This window comes from Kogia breviceps, chromosome 13 (assembly GCF_026419965.1).
Source record: "Kogia breviceps isolate mKogBre1 chromosome 13, mKogBre1 haplotype 1, whole genome shotgun sequence".
NCBI lineage: Eukaryota > Metazoa > Chordata > Mammalia > Artiodactyla > Physeteridae > Kogia > Kogia breviceps.
The window spans coordinates 66,403,473-66,421,228 of NC_081322.1; the positions used below are offsets into that span (position 1 = coordinate 66,403,473).

A 17,756-nucleotide genomic window follows, 5' to 3' on the forward strand; every position below is an offset into this window, starting at 1 on the left:
ATGATTTATCCATTTGAGGGTAGCAGAATATGCCACTTGAGCATATTGATTATTTTGAGCTAAAGGCAATTGAGAAAAAGTAAGTACAGGGAAGCTCTCTGCCCTCCCCCATTCGCCTAAAAGCAGGACATAAATCTGTGTCCCCGAGTGCCCCCAGCCCCTCTTTACCAGGAAGGACAAGTTAATCACCAGAGACAACCCTAGACCTTTATCAGTTCAGACACAATAACTCAGGACCCACATAACAAACTTTAACAACACTTACCTTCCATTAGTCCCCCCATATGCTTACCTTCCCCAAATTTGCTGCTCTAGAAGCTCAAAGTCCTTTTCCTTTGTCTTGACACTTCTCCACAAATGTATTGTTCTTTTGTTTAGATGCTATATAAGCCCCAAGTTCTAACCACCCCTTTGAATTACGCATCTCTGAGTGCAGCATGTAGATGAACACCGTCCAGGTTCACAAACTCAGATTTGTGGATTTGTTTTTCCCTCGTTAATCTGTCTTTTGTTGTCTGATTTGCAAGGCCCCAACTGGAGAACCTAACGTGGGTAGTTTTTTTTCTCCCCTATATAACTGACTATAGAGAAATTAGGCTCGTGATATTTAACCAATGTAAGATATACTCTTAGAGAGATTCAATGGAGACCATCACACTATAAAATGACATGCTAAAATACACCAAGAGATAATAGCTCTAACGATGTTTTCATTGTGTTATGGAGAACAGAAAGATTGGAGAAAAGAAAATAGGAACAAAAGCCCAGAAACAATAAATACAATCATAAATTACTGGTCTTTTGATGGCCGGTGAACAGAATAGAAAGGCCATGTTTGCCCTTCTTGCAGCAGGCTGACTTATTCGGGTGGTTCTCGGACCTCTTTCTGGGTGCAGATGAGAAGGATATGATGACATTTATAAGGCACTAGAAACCATTCATTAGGGTTGACCTCATATTAGAAATTTCCCTCACTTCTATAATTTAGTCAGTGTCTAGATCTATTCCATTTATTGTCACAGAAACATTCTTTAGAAATCTCTCCTTAATTTTTTTTTCCTGAACAGTATATTTTAATTCTTAAATTTATAATTTTCCATTCTCCCTAATCACAAGGACGTTATCAGATAAGAAAAACATGTTAAGAGGAATTTCTTGTTAAGTGACTCAGGGTGGTGTTTGAACAACAACGTTTTGAGAGAAATGAAGTTAAAGCATTTGAAAGTCTTCCTTGCAGCCCATCTCCCCAGAGAGCCCTGAGGTGTGTATGCTTAGCAGGACTGTTCAGCTGCCCCGGTCCCAGGAAGAAATCCTCATAGGATTCCCACTTCAGTCGCGGTTGAGAGCAGCCCTCCAGCATCTTTATGCTTCCTTGGGCCGAGACCAATGATGCCTACTAGCTCTGAGTTTCTCTACAGCCCCTGCACCACTTTTTGAAGCAAGTGGCTCCCAGCTCTGCAAGGGTCCTCTCTGTCACTGGGATCTCCAAGTACACATGACACCTTGCAAGTTTGCTGAGTCAAAGTCTTTCCAGCCAGACCTGTACATCACAGAGTGGTGGTAGTTTCATTCGAGTTAACGCTGCAAAAGATGACTAAGGGGTCCTATGGGAGAGGAATGGAGTGGGTATTTTGTGGTGTGTTTTTATGGTGCAGGAAAGTCAGTCTGTGTTGTGTTAATACTTCTACTGGGATAGGATGGTAGTGTGCTTAGAAGCACAGATCCTGGAGATGGACCACTGGGGTTTAAATCCAGTTCAGCCATTTACTTACTGTATAATATTAGGAAAGCTACAAACCTCTCCCTATGTCTAGTGTCCTATCTATAAACTGAGGTATGTACATACCATACATAAATAAAATTTTAAACAAAATTTTTAAATTCAGTGTGTGGGATACGGAAGATGGTAGGGAGATGCAAGAGGGAGGAGATAAGGGGATATATGTATCCTGATGTATGGCTGATTCACTTTGTTATAAAGCAGAAACTAACACACCATTGTAAAACAATTAAAGTCCAATAAAGATGTTAAAAAATTTTTTAAAGTCATTGTGATGTGTGGCAGCTATAGTGAAACTACCCTAGGATTGGGTGGGACTCACTTCTCTCAAATCAGATTCCGCCAGGGTAGTCATATCTCACAAATCACACAGCAATTATGCCTCCAAAAGAGGACTTAACAACCTCAGGCGGTGGTAATTAAAGTTCCTGATTACACAACATTATTCAGCGGCTCCCCACCTCCTTTAAGGAATCAACATGCCTCTGTAGACCCAGCCCTAGAGGTAGCCTGAAAGAGATTTGGCTAGATTTAAAAGAAATCAAGCAGTATGCCAAGAAACTCAGTAACAACTAAAACTGAAACCACGATTCTCCTCTCTCTTCTGTACTTCACTCGGGTCCCCCGGAGGCAAGCCAAGCTGCACCATGTAAGGAGTCTAACCAAAGGCAGGACTGGGACCAAAGGAGGCCCCCAAGATACCCTTTGGTAGGAAGCTAGAGGCCACAATTAGAGCTTGCTTTTGACCAGTCGGTCTTAAGGGTGGCTGCGCATTGGAAACACCTGGGAAGTTTTTTAAACTACCAACGTGGTGCTGGTGAACCAGCTCTTGGGGGAGGACGAGGAGGGCAGATCTGTGATTTGTAGTATTTGCCAATTGCTAGGGTAGAAATACCACATGGTGGCCGATTTTAAGCCACCAAGCTGCTGTCCCTGAACAGAGCTGGGGAAAGAGAAGCACAGGCAGGATGAGCCAGCCCCAGCGCCCCAGTGAGGTGACAGGGCCTCACTGGAGATTCTGTTTTTCAATGGTCAGGGGTGAAGCCTGAGCAGCAGGGACGTTGAAAATCAACCCCAGGTGATTCTAATGCGTGGCCATGTTTGAGCACCACCGACCCCGCTCCAGGTAGCTATCTCTCAGGCACTCGTGCCCTCGCACTTCCATCATCTGCTCTACAACTGTCAGGTCAGTACCTTCCTTTGAGAATGATGTTGCCATTTTGGGGTAGTGTGTTTTAGGGAAGCTTCTCCTTCTGTTGTCCCATTCCAAGTTCCTCCCTGGCGGCGGGAGGCGGGGGGGGGAGGGGGCATTGTCTCTAAAAGTAGTTCATTTATTCAAAACCATGTACTAAGTAATGTGTTCAAGGCACATGCTTGGCCCTCAGGAAACAAGGTTGAAAAACATGCTTAACTTCAAGAGGCTTGGAGTCTGGAGGGGGAGGGAAAGGAGTCAGACAGCGGCATCAGGGAGGAGCGCAGAGAAGGGGGATGGGTGCAGACACTGATTATGGGCTAATCCAGCAAGCCTTCCCAAACCCCTTGCTGCACCAGTATAGTGACCAGAAAACTAGACACTCTTTTCCCCAGCCTCCCTTTAGCTATGAGTAATGAGACAGTTCTACCCGTGAGAGATATAAGCCAAAATCAACTGGGAGCTTCCAAAAAGGCTTTTGCTTTTTCTGTTAAAAAAATAAATAAATATATATATATATATATATAATATATAAATATGTATATGTATATGACTGGTACAGCCTGTCTTATTTCTATCTGGAGCCCAAGGCAGCTGCCAAAAGCTGCTACAATCATTTTGTAACGTTGAAGTAAAAGCCACGAGAATCATAGATTGACTAGCTCTAACCTCTAGTATTAAACAAATAACAGAAGCTTCCTTTATCTGTATATATGCTCGTAAGTCAGGTTTTCTCTGACTAGCAGCTGACTGCAATCTGAACTGCAAATTTGTACGGGTTCACACCCACACTGGAAGATGGGGATGCTTCCTAGAATCCGTAACAATGGAGCTCAGTCTTAGAGGATGGGACAAATTATAAATGGGAGAAGAATGAGGAGAAACGGGTCCTAAGCAGAACAGTATGAGCTGATACCTACAGGCACACAAGAGCATGGCATATTTTGGCAAACCACAAGTAGCACAGGATGACAGGACAGCAAGGGTACATCTGAGGACTTGGAGGAGTGAAGCTGGAGAGGCAAGAAAATGCCAGATCATGCAGCCTCTCTCATGGTAACTGCTGGAACTAAAAATTTATCCTAAAGACAAAGGTTGACTTTTGAAGAATGTTAGGCTGAGAAGGTACATGATCAAATTTGTGTTTTTATAAGATAATACTGCCCTTCAATGCAGGATATTACTTCTAGGAATTTTTTATTCAACTCCTTAATTTATAATGGGGAAAAATCAGAAAAAATCTAAACGTCACCAATAGGACATGATAGAATAAATTATACCACCCTATGACAGTATCTTTGCAACCATATTTTTAGGGAATGTATTATTTACTAGTGACATTATAACTAAAGGAAAATGTACACTATATAACTATGTACCATGAAAATCTCAATTTTTCAGGAAAAAAACATGGAGAAAAAGACTAGAAAAAGAAATTATAAAATAATAATTACAGTTCTTGCTAGGTAGTAAAAATATCACAGACTTTTATTTTCTTCTTTTATAATTTTTATTTTCCAAATTTTCTAAATAAACATTTTTATAATCAGGGGGAAAATACATTACCTAGAACATAAAAATGTCAGCTGGAGGAACCAGACTAGAAGCAGAAAAATCAGTTTGCTTGTATTTACAGTTCCTTCAGTTTCTGAGTCTTTGTACATGGCAAGCCAGAGGTGGAAAACAGTATCCTTAGAAATTCTCTGGACCTTGATTCCCTCCTCCCAATCGCCTCCTATGGTCCCCTTCAAGATTTCTTGAATCTCCGGAATCTCTTCCTGTCACCGGCACTCTCAGTACTCCTCAGTGATTTTGGACTTTGCTATCTTCTTTCCACAATACTGGGGGAGCCTCCATTCTCTTTGGAGATAAGAATTCTTATAGTATTTTAATATCCCCAGGAAGAACAATGTGATCACACGTCTGTGTGGATGCCTTAGAGTTTTTGCTCTGACCATGGCTTTTGCCAAATGCAACCCAGGACAGCCACAGTTCATACCATGAGACTCTTAACCTACCAATGGATGGTAGTAATTGGACTATGGTAGACTAGCTTGGGCACCTACTCAAGGGCAGTTCATCAGTGGGCTGGCATTTTGAAACTAAGCCAGGCCCATCGGGCTCTTCCCTTGGGGACTTGAATTGGGAAGGACAGAGAGTAGCAGGCACTTGGCAGCAGGAGCTAAAGTTGATGGGACCCACAGAGGAAGCCAGGAGGGAAGGCTGCGGTCATGTTAAGTCATGGCCAACGAGTCATGAGATAGCAGAAACTATGAGCAGGCAGAGTCAATGATGTAGGGAAAAGGTATGTAGAGCAGAGGGGAAAGGCAAGTTGTAGTGAGAGGTGAACAGAGCTAAACCCTCAGAAAATAGCGTGGAAGAGAGGGCGAAGGTTCAGACACTCCAGCTGTTGAGGCTCTTAAATGTTGCTGCCTTACCAGATGCTGGCTGATCTGGTGTTTCTTATTTTTTTGCTTTGGTTCATCTCCCTAGGTTCCATGTGTTTCCTTCGAATAATAAACCCACCCTACTGCCCCATCTTCCTTTATACTTAGACTTAGGTTATGGAAGTCTCCACTTCTTAAAATCAGAAGGGCTAAATTTGAATGGCGTTTGATCCATTTACTTATGTATTGAATTGTGTATCCACTTGTTAAATCTTTCATATATTCTACACAATATATTAAAATTGTGCCCGTATTCTATGTGCTAGGGACAAGAAGATATGTGATTCGATACTTGTCCTTAATGATTATTCTGTATGGCCCTCCTGGTGCTGATAGATCATAAATTTGAGAGGTATAGAGGATAGATGGATATGATGGAATATGGGGTATAGATGAAGGAAAGTATAAGGAAAAGACAGAAGAGATATTTTAAATTATGTTTCAGTGTGGCGAGCATTGCCCTCTGAGGAAGGCGCCATTAAGACCCTCATAAGCCTCAGGGCCCGATGGTACTCTCCTTGGTATGCATCCTGGACTTTATGGTATGAACGTAAAAAAGGAGATGGCCTTTGGCCAAATCGCTCCAGGGACCTGCTCAGTTACTGGGAGTCCCTGGTTGTTCCCTAAAGCTAGGAAAAGCAACCCTGGAGGGGAAATTGGTGCCTTTGAGGGAGAAGCCGAGAAGCCAATCAACCAGCTGATGCCGATAAGGCGTGACTAAGCAAATTCCCTGCTTTAGGGGTATATATATGGCTATGCTTTGTTATTAAACTTGCCTTGCAACCATCAGTTGCTTGTGCCCTTCTGATCCCATACCTTGGTGCGTTCAGTTCCCTACCCCCTCTCGTCGATTGTTGCTGCACTTTGAGGACCCGCCGCGGCTGGCGGCAAGTGGCGCCCAAACAGGGACTTGATAAGAGGGACATCTGAATCTCGGTAGGTGAATCCCCGGAGTGAAGAGTGAAAGTGTGGCCACATAGTAAAGTTGATAGTAACTCGGGGCAATAGTCAGAAGTAAAAAAATATGGGACAAAAAGTATCCAAGAAGCTACCTGAGATCACTGATCAAGAGAAGGAGTTGTCCACCAGTGCTTTGCAGGCTTTCACAGCAGGAAATTATGATGTCTGTCTGCAACATCTTGCCTGCCTACAAGATATAAACAAAGACGATTATAAAATAATTTTGAATACGGCAGTAGCTGAGTTTTTCAAAAGTAACCAGATAACAACAGATAGTTTAAGACAGACACTTAACCAGTTGAAGAATCAGGTGCACTCGGCTGTTGAAGAAATGGATAGACTACATGATCTTGAAAACAGTATGTTGTATTACAATCAAGCAGTTATCCTGTATCATGTCCGACAGTATACAGAAGCCATATCCATTGGTGAAAAACTTTATCAGTTCATAGAACCTTTTGAAGAAAAATTTGCCCAGTGTGTTTTTTGTTCGTAGACCTGTATATATTAACCTACCAAGCTGAGAAAGCTTTACATCTTCTTGCTGTTCTAGAAAAAATGATTTCACAGGGCAACAATAACAAAAATGGAAAGAATGAGACTGGTAATTACAGCAACAAAGATGGGTCTAATCATAAAGCTGAAAGTGGAGCTCTAATAGAAGCTGCAAAGTCAAAGATACTATTTTTGTGTTGAAGTATATGTAGGAGGACAAGGGACTTTCCTGGCCGGCCATAGTTTAAAGGTAGTTAAAGCTGTTACAAGTTTGAAGTTTCCCTCCTCTTTTCCTTCTGATTTTCCCCAATCTGATTTTGAATTCTCAAATCTGGTGCACCTTAAATTATAATAATGGTACCATTTTAATTTCTTCAGTTTCTGTTACTAATAATAGTTTGGTTTTTTATAAGCATTGGGATTTTGGGAAGTTTGCATTGTCTTATTCTTTTCAACCGGTTATTACTTGTGTTACACCCTCATGCCTTGCTAATAGGAGATTTACAGATTGAGTTTACTTCTGGTTCCTTAGGATATAATATAACTTGTCAGAATTGTATTTTTAGTACTTGCATTCTGCCTATGAAAGGAACTTTTTCTGTTATGATGTTAAAACAAACTTCCTATGTAATGCTGCCTGTAAATATTTCTGAACCATGGTATCATAGTACTAGCATGCAAGCTTGACTAGAATTATCTGAAGCTTTAAAAAGACCTAAATGATTCATTGGAATATTAATATGTAGCATATTAGTTTTAGCCGCTTTAACAGCCACAGCCGCTACCGCCGGTTTAGCATTAAGTAAAACTGTACAACAAGCACATTATGTTAATCAATTGTCTAAAAATACCAGTATTGCATTAGCATTACAAAGTCATATTGATACTCAACTAAAAACTGAGGTTGATGAGTTAAAAAATGCTCTCATAGGTTTAGGAGACCAAATTATGGCTTTAAAATTGAAAATGGCTTTGATTTGCCGTGCTAAATATACTTGGATTTGTGTGACTCAACACGCTTATAATGAAACTGACTGGGATTGGAACAAAGTAAAAATGCACTTTTTAAGTGTATGGACTGATGGACACATTAGTTTGGACATACAAAAACTTAATGCAGAAATACAAGCAATTCAAGAAGCTCATCTACAAGAAGATGGGCCCCAACAATTAATTCAAGGACTCTTGGATCAGCTTCAATGGTTAAACCCAATGCATTGGTTTCAAAATGGACTCACAGGATTGATTACCGTGGGGTCATGTGTATTGTTGATGTTAATTGCCTTACCTTGTTTATTACGCTTTATTGTTGGCCGTCTCGCTGCTCTTCATCAGGAGGTGTATGGGTTGAAATTGCATTATCAAGCTTTAAAAAATAAAAGGGGGAAATGTGGCGAGCATTGCCCTCTGAGGAAGGCGCCATTAAGACCCTCATAAGCCTCAGGGCCCGATTGTACTCTCCTTGGTATGCATCCTGGACTTTATGGTATGAACGTAAAAAAGGAGATGGCCTTTAGCCAAATCGCTCCAGGGACCTGCTCAGTTACTGGGAGTCCCTGGTTGTTCCCTAAAGCTAGGAAAAGCAACCCTGGAGGGGAAATTGGTGCTTTTGAGGGAGAAGCCGAGAAGCCAATTAACCAGCTGATGCCGATAAGGCGTGACTAAGCCGAGAAGCCAATTAACCAGCTGATGCCGATAAGATGGTGACTAAGCAAATTCCCTGCTTTAGGGGTATATATATATATATGGCTATGCTTTGTTATTAAACTTGCCTTGCAACCATCAGTTGCTTGTGCCCTTCTGATCCCATACCTTGGTGCGTTCAGTTCCCTACCCCCTCTCGTCGATTGTTGCTACACTTTGAGGACCCGCCGCGGCTGGCGGCATTTCAGGTCTCTGCCTGGGTCACTGAGAGAATGACAGTACTGTTCTCCAAAATAAGGAATTCTAGAATAATGAACATTGAGTTTAAGGACATCCAGGTCTGGGTATCTAATATGCAGCAGTGGAAAGAGATCACATCTTAAGTGTAGAGTTGGATCTATGGCTTTTACAATGAAAAGAAGACTGAGGACAGAACTCTGGGCCATACTTAAGGGGAGGCAGAGAATGAGGTTTCCAGGAAGGGAGCCACATATGAGTGATCCATTAGTAGGAGAACCAGGAGATGAATATGTCATGGGTGCTGCCTGTAAATATTTCTGAACCATGGTATCATAGTACTAGCATGCAAGCTTGACTAGAATTATCTGAAGCTTTAAAAAGATCTAAACGATTCATTGGAATATTAATATGTAGCATATTAGCCTTAGCCGCTTTAACAGCCACAGCCACTACTGCCGGTTTAGCATTAAGTAAAACTGTACAACAAGCACATTATGTTAATCAATTGTCTAAAAATACCAGTATTGCATTAGCATTACAAAGTCATATTGGTACTCAACTAAAAACTGAGGTTGATGAGTTAAAAAATGCTCTCATAGGTTTAGGAGACCAAATTATGGCTTTAAAATTGAAAATGCGTTTGATTTGCCATGCTAAATATACTTGGATTTGTGTGACTCAACACGCTTATAATGAAACTGACTGGGATTGGAACAAAGTAAAAATGCACTTTTTAAGTGTATGGACTGATGGACACATTAGTTTGGACATACAAAAACTTAATGCAGAAATACAAGCAATTCAAGAAGCTCATCTACAAGAAGACGGGCCGCAACAATTAATTCAAGGACTCTTGGATCAGCTTCAATGGTTAAACCCAATGCATTGGTTTCAAAATGGACTCACAGGATTCATTACCGTGGGGTCATGTGTATTGTTGATGTTAATTGCCTTACCTTGTTTATTACGCTTTATTGTTGGCCGTCTCGTCTCGCTGCTCGTCTCGTCTCGCTGCTCTTCGTCAGGAGGTGTATGGGCTGAAATTCCATTATCAAGCTTTAAAAAATAGAAGAGGGGGAAATGTGGCGAGCATTGCCCTCTGAGGAAGGCGCCATTAAGACCCTCATAAGCCTCAGGGCCCGATTGTACTCTCCTTGGTATGCATCCTGGACTTTATGGTATGAACGTAAAAAAGGAGATGGCCTTTGGCCAAATCGCTCCAGGGACCTGCCCAGTTACTGGGAGTCCCTGGTTGTTCCCTAAAGCTAGGAAAAGCAACCCTGGAGGGGAAATTGGTGCTTTTGAGGGAGAAGCCGAGAAGCCAATCAACCAGCTGATGCCTATAAGGCGTGACTAAGCCGAGAAGCCAATTAACCAGCTGATGCCGATAAGGCGTGACTAAGCCGAGAAGCCAATTAACCAGCTGATGCCGATAAGATGGTGACTAAGCAAATTCCCTGCTTTAGGGGTATATATATATATGGCTATGCTTTGTTATTAAACTTGCCTTGCAACCATCAGTTGCTTGTGCCCTTCTGATCCCATACCTTGGTGCGTTCAGTTCCCTACCCCCTCTCGTCGATTGTTGCTACACTTTGAGGACCCGCCGCGGCTGGCGGCATTTCAGGTCTCTGCCTGGGTCACTGAGAGAATGACAGTACTGTTCTCCAAAATAAGGAATTCTAGAATAATGAACATTGAGTTTAAGGACATCCAGGTCTGGGTATCTAATATGCAGCAGTGGAAAGAGATCACATCTTAAGTGTAGAGTTGGATCTATGGCTTTTACAATGAAAAGAAGACTGAGGACAGAACTCTGGGCCATACTTAAGGGGAGGCAGAGAATGAGGTTTCCAGGAAGGGAGCCACATATGAGTGATCCATTAGTAGGAGAACCAGGAGATGAATATGTCATGGGTGCTAAAGAGTGGTAGATCATTTCAAGCAGGAGGACATAATCAACAGTGCAGATGCCACAGAAATGTTGAGAAAGATATGGACTGAAAGATGCCCATTATATTTGTAATATAGAAATTCCTGGTGACCTAGATGAGAGGACTTAGTGAGAAAACCGCAAAGATACTAATGAGCTGAGGGTCAAAGAGCAAGCACGAATTATGCATTCGGTTAGCTAGACTCTAACAGGGGAGAGAAAGGCAGAGGAACACCCCAAGAAGAAGATGTGAGGGGATGTAGAGTCGGGGATTAATGGAGCCCATTATGGAACCCACCCATTGGTCTTTACCCTTTTTAACATAAGGTGGGAAAGTTGAACTCTCTTGGGTTCCCGCTGAGTATCCACACAGATCTGCTCCTCTGTGTTCCGGGCGCCTCCCAATTCTCCCAAGTCCATTGAGAATGCCCGCATGAGGCTGGATGCAGCCTCATATGCCCAGGCTCCTCTTCCTTCAAGACTAGAAGAGAACCACCCCCCCTTTCAACTTATACCCTACCTCTTAGGTCTTCCCAGCTGTTCCACATCTGACTATAGGGGTGTATATGCCATTCTTCTATCGGACTGGAGAAATGAAGTGGGGATTATATTGTGTAGGAGGAAACTGGAAGCTGTGTTCAAAAATGTGGTTTAGGAAGAAGGAAAGCAGGTGTGGCCAGGATTGGGTGTGGGCCTTCCAAGTCAGATCCCCTCTGCGGTTTCCCACATCTGTTGGCACCTATTCACACGTCTCCCAAAACAAACATTAACTCTCAAAGGATAGACTTACAAAGGGGAATAAAATGCATTGTTAACTCTTTCATAAGTGTCCAGAATCCTCTCTGTTTGGATTCAATTAGACACAATTATAATCCCTTAGTTATACTAGAGAAATTTGGAGATGATATACTTAAAAAGAACTCAGACTTGGGTGAGATTCTCCTTAGGTTCTATATGGGGGAAGGGAAAGGAATGCTTAATGTCAAGCTTGGCTCCCTTGCTAGGAGGGACAGGAATGGATGATAGATGGAGTCTAGATCCTGAGTAAGAAGGGGTGGGGCTCTGGGGCATAGGAGGGCATAGTTCACCTTCTGGAAGAGAAAGTTGAAAGGATTGGGGGCAGGTGCAGACATATTTGTAGATGTGGAACAGGACAAGACAGAGTTCTCATTCATGGTTCTGTTTGCATAGTAAATTATAAGCAAAATCTGCTGGCACTAAGAGTCGAGGAGATGGGAACTACTGCTACTACTAGTAGCAAATCCGTATATTTGGAACTGAAGAGGGGCCAGCTCCTTTATATTCACTTTCTTATTGAGCCCCCATCACAGCCTTCTGAAGAGTGATTAACCCTTAAATATGTTTGCTAATAGAGGGCTTGTTTGGTGTCTTAGCTATTTCCCAGCATTGCTGAAAACTTGGGAAATGCAATACTCCATTGAATACCAATGAAAGTTACATGAAAAGGTGTACAAATAGACGTGCTTTTCTACATCTGAAGTAATCTATCGATAGGCAAATTTTGCTTCCCTGGTCATTTCCTAGTATTCCATAGAGACCCTGGCTTCTAGGATTACAATTATATTAATGTCCAAGAAGACTTCATAAAAATGAATTTTAAGTTGTAAGGATCTTTGTAATTTAATCTTCTGGTTCCTGATCATGAGACCAGCTGGGGAGGAACTTGTCAAAGACCTTCAGGAGCACTAAATTATTGAAATTTATCAGATATCAGGTGTTAGAGAAAGGGAAAAATGTAAAGTCACACCTTTTAGTGTCCTGTCTTTAGACTACCACATCAAAAGACTTGGAATTCTGTTCAACTGAACAGCAACATATGAGCATTAGGCTTAGCTTCAGAGCTTTCATATCAAGATGATTCAAATGAACTCAATGGCCATGAGGAGTTTACAATCAGTCAGAGGAAGAAAAACACAAACACAGAAAATGGTTTCATAGACTTTATGGTGGACGCAGCCTCGGGATAGGCCTAAAAGAATGAGTAGGATTTCACAAGGTAAAAAGGAAAGAACATCAGACCAAGTGACCAACAAGACACAGATGTCAAAGATTCAGGGTATTTGAGGAAAGACTTAGTCATCCAGTCTGTATAGAGCAGTGGTTTTTGGGATGTGGTTCCTGGACCATCAATTTCAGCATCACTTGGGAACTTGTTAGAAATACAGATTCTCAGGTCTCAATATAGATTCACCATATGACCCAGCAATTCCACACCTAGATCTATATTCCAAGATCGTTGAAAACACAAAAATGTATACAGGAATGTTTATAGTAGCATTATTCATAATAGGTAAAAAGTGGAAACAACCTAAATGTCTATCAATTGACTAATGGATAAATAAAATGTGCTATACATACAGTGAAATGTTATTCAGCCATAATAAGAACTGAAATACTGGTCCATGTTACAACAGGGATGAACCTTGAAAACATTGTATTAAGTGAAAGAAGCCAGTCACAAAGGACCACATATTATATGATTCCATTTATATGAAATGTCCAGAACAGGCAAATTTACAGAAACAGAAAGTAGGCTGGTGGTTTCCAGAGACTGGGGAAAGGGGGGGAATAATGAGTGGCTGCTAATGGGTTTCTTTTAGGGTAATGAAAATGTTCCAGAATTAGATAGTATTAAAGGTTGCACAACCTTGTGAATATACTAAAAACCACTGAATTGTGTACTTTTAAAGGATGACTATTATAATATGTGAATTATATCTTAAAGAAAAAAAGAAAAAAAAATTATCAGGTTTCACTCCAGTCCTATTGAATCATAAACCCTGGGATGGGACTCAGCACCCTGTGTTCTATTGGGCCCTCTGGGTGATTCTGATGTACACTCATGTTTGAGAACCACCTGGCTAGACTAGGGCAGCTCAGTCTGAGCTGGATATTATTCTCACTTGTGGAAATTTAAAAGGTATCCATTTCCTACACCCCAGGCTTAGAGATTCCGATTAACTGGCCAGGGAATCAGTGTTTTTTGAAAGCTACTCATGTGACTCTCCTGTGCGTCAAAGTTGAGAACCCCTGACCTGGTATAGGTAGATTAATGAGTGGTGGTGCAGGTGATACTAGAGAGAGGGGCTGGGGCCTCCCTGTAGATGGCCTTGAAAAACAACCTTGAGGGAAGCTGATTTTTAGATCTGCATGGGAAGGTTATCCTGGCAAAAGTGGGGGAGGAAGATTGGTATGTGTAGGCACTGAGGGTCATGAGGTCAGTTAGAAAACTTGGAAAGGCAAGAGGAATCAAGGGTCGAGTGCAGAACTGGGCTAGTAGAATTAAAGGAAGGAGTAAGTGAGAAAAACAAGAGGACAGATAAACAAGATGTGAAATCTAACGAGATGGAGGGTGGGGAAGGAGGGGCAGGAGCTGAAGCCATCCTCAGAGTTTTAAGTGTGGGTGACTGGATGAAGGTAATGTGTTAAACTACTTAAGGAAATCAGATGCTTCTGCTGGTGATCTTGATGTGGAGGAATGAAAAGTAGAGGACTGGGGGAAAGGTCAGAGAGCGAAGCTGAAGATAAAGATAAGGAGCAGAGAGTCCATGATGCTCCTACTTCAAAAATAAAACAAGAGCTGCCACTATTCTAGGAGCAAATCATTTTCAGCAACATCTTTCTAAAATTAACATTGCAAGTATATTTAATCAGTTATTGGAGCTTTTATTAGTCTCCCATTGCGGCCATAACAAATTACCTCCAACTTAGCTTAAAAGCAATGCAACTGTATTATCCTGCAGTTTTGTAGGTTAGATGTCTGACATGGGTCTCACTGGGCTAAAATTAAGGTGTCGGCAGGGCTACACTCCTATCTGTAAGGTCTGAGCGAGAATCCATTTCCTTGTCTTTTCTAGCTTCTAGAGGCCGCCTGTGTACCTGGGCTCGTGGGCCCCCTCCCTCCATTTTCAAGGCCAGCAACGGTGAGTCCAGTTTTTTCATATTGTGTCACTCTGACTTCCTCTTCTGCCTCCCTTTTCCACTTTTAAGGACCTTTGTGATTACATTGGACCCACCCAGATAATCCACAATAATCTCCCCCATTATAAGGTCACTCAATTAGCAACCAAAATTGCAACTACAACCTTCATTCTCATTTGCCACGTAATATAATATATAGTCACAGGTTCTGGCAATTAGGACATGGTCATCTCTGGGAGCCATTATTCCATCTACCACAGAGCCATTTCATATTTTTGGACTCATCATGTTACAAATTCAACTTCTGACTTCCAAGTATGTTCTAGAATTTTTATAATGTACATAAAACCTTGTTCCTTTTTGCAGAGACTTTACTCTATGGTATTGGAACTAACTACCACAAGCCAGATAACAGTGGGGTGTCCATATCTTATAGTTCAACCTAGAGGGATAATGTTAACTTGAGTGTGAATAGTTTAAAATATTGCAAAGGATTCCTTTCTATTATTATAGAAGTCAAGCAGTTTCTTAATCACTTCCACCATTTTACTTCTATTTTGTCCTTTTTTATGAGACTTGTATTCATTTGCTAGGGCTTCAGTAACAAAGTACCACAGACTAGGTGGCTTAAACAACAGAAATTTATTTTCTCACAGTTCTGGAGGCCAGAAGCCTGAGATCAAGGTGTGGACAATAGTTGGTTTCTTCTGAGACCATAGGGAAAGCTGTGTCCAAGTCTCTCTCCTTGGCTGGTAGACGTCTGTCTTGTCTAAATTCCCTCTTATAAGGACACCAATCATTGGATTAGGGCCTCCCCAATGAACTCATTTTAGCTTAATTGCCTCATTAAAGACCCCCTCTTCAAATACAGTTACATTCTGAGGGACTGGGTGTCCCTCAGGGAGGGACCTGAATTTTTCAGGGAGACAATTCAGCCCATAACAGAATAGGGTAAACCTATTACAAAATGAATCTCGTGAGCCAGCTCTGCTGGTTGGTGGCTGTGTCAGAGCATCTTTGGGGAAGGATTCTGAAGACACATCTGGGCTCAGCTGGAGAGAACACTAGGATCAACTAGCACTGATGGTGGTGGATGCCAGCTGGTGGAGTGGCAATTAGCATGCCGTGGGTTTGCAAACCCCCTCATTGACTCAATTACCGCGCAAGGGATGAGAGATTCTTTTGTAAAGTACAGAGTAGACTATGATCCAGGAAAAATAATGTTGGATGCTGATGTACTGAGCCATTGGTTACATTATAAGCAAGAATTCATTGCCCCGCCTCCGCTAGAAGTTCTAAATATTATTATTTGTATACGGTCCCAGACTGACCAGTGCCTAAGTGCTTCAATAATAATTAGAGAAACTGCCTGAGGAATCCAAGTCATTAACAAGCCATTAAATATGTATAACTGATTTACTTTTCTGTATACCTGAAACGAACTATAAATCAACTATACTCCAATAAAATTTTTTAAAAAACAAGCCATTAATATGAATTATCCATTTGTAAAGGATACCTTTTATTAAAAAAATGAATCATTAGAGAAGGTAGCCATTATATTATTTTGACAACTACGTACAGATGAGTTCATTTAACAATAATACACTTGGACATCATCCACAAAAAACAATTGTTTAGAAAACTTTGGGGACCTGACATTGTTTCCCTTGAAAGTGACAAAACATCATATTCAGGATTAATATGGTTTTTATAAGATTAACTCTGTGAAAAAAATTGATGGGGCTATAGTCCCTAGAATGGTTCGACATGTTTTTGTATTATCAGAACTCTGCCATTAAAAACCACAGCTTTGAACTGGCCATTTACAAGGCAGCCCTGTTACTATCATTTCTGAGGGTGAGTCTGTAGTTGAATTTAAGAATATTTGGATTAGAGCCTTGTCCCAATTATCCCAGTCATGCATCTCTATTCTCATGCAGCCAGTGGGGCTGAAAATGTGGTGGACAAACAGGTAAAGCTGATCCAAATGAGAGGGCTGAGGGAGAGTGGCTGAGACCGGGCATTATTCAGTAACAGGAGTCAATTCTGTTGGGAGGACTGACGTTTCCAGACTTGCATGAACAGACGTCCAGAGATTTTGCAAGATAAACCAGAATGTGTGCTGGATGTACTCTGCACCTTGTTTATTTTTAACCACAGAAGTTAGTCTTTCCTGAGAAGTATGGAGTGGGACCAAGCTGGCTTCCTGCCACTCAGCTTAAGCTTGTGCGGACAGTGTCATGTGAGTTTGGCGCTCAAGAAAACCAGTGTGACGTGCCCAGGTCAACCAAGGTGACCTGACAACGGTAGAACCGGGACGTACTAGGGTTACCGAGGGACAGACAGCACGAGTAGTCATTCCTCTCCGTTCTCAAACAAATGAGGAGAAATCACCTGGTAGTTCTCATTATAATTTCAAGCTCACAAGTATTATATGAGTATGAATCATTATAAAGAGTCTGAATATATCAATCATTTTTAAAATAGCAATACAAAATTATAAAAAATATTTAAGCTCACAAGTGTTATATAAGTACAAATCCTTATAAAAGATGTGACTGTATCAATCATTTTAAAATATCAATGCAAAAGTATAAAAAATATATAAATATAAAAAATATTCTCTTAATGGGAACCCTCCTACACTGTTTGTGGGAATGTAAATTGGTGCAGCCACTATGGAAAACAGTACGGAGTTTACTTAAAAAACTAAAAATAGAGCTGCCATATGATCCAGCGATCCCATTCCTAGGCATATATCAGGAGAAAACTATAATTTGAAGAGATACCTGCACCCAATGTTCATAGCAGCACTATTTACAATAGCCAAGACATGGAAGCAACCTAAATGTCCATCGACAGATGAATGGATAAAAAAGATGTGGTATATATACACAATGGAATACGACTCAGCCAAAAAAATAGAATGAAATAATGCCATTTTCAACAACATGGATGGACCTAGAGATTATCATACTAAGTGAATTAAGTCAGAAAGAGAAAGACAAATACCGTATGATATCACTTATATGTGGAATCTAAAATATGACACGAACTTATTTATGAGACTCACAGACATAGAAAACAAACTTATGGTTACCAAAGGGGGAAGGGGGGAGG

At 41.2% G+C, this 17,756-nt stretch overlaps 1 long non-coding RNA gene across 2 annotated transcripts in view; it reads right to left on the minus strand.

The window, feature by feature from the left end:
* The window catches only part of LOC136792377 (uncharacterized), an 86,152-nt gene extending 76,067 nt beyond the window's left edge, over positions 1 to 10,085 (minus strand). The window contains exons 1-2 of one of the 2 annotated variants that reach the window (XR_010836067.1): positions 9,715 to 10,085; positions 6,472 to 6,566 (exon numbers count right to left, since the gene is read on the minus strand). This is a non-coding gene — a long non-coding RNA (uncharacterized lncRNA). Of the gene's footprint in view, positions 1 to 6,471; positions 6,567 to 8,162; positions 8,227 to 9,714 lie in introns of those variants that run through there. The other variant, XR_010836068.1, reaches the window with a different exon arrangement.
* Between the last annotated feature and the right edge of the window lie 7,671 nt (positions 10,086 to 17,756).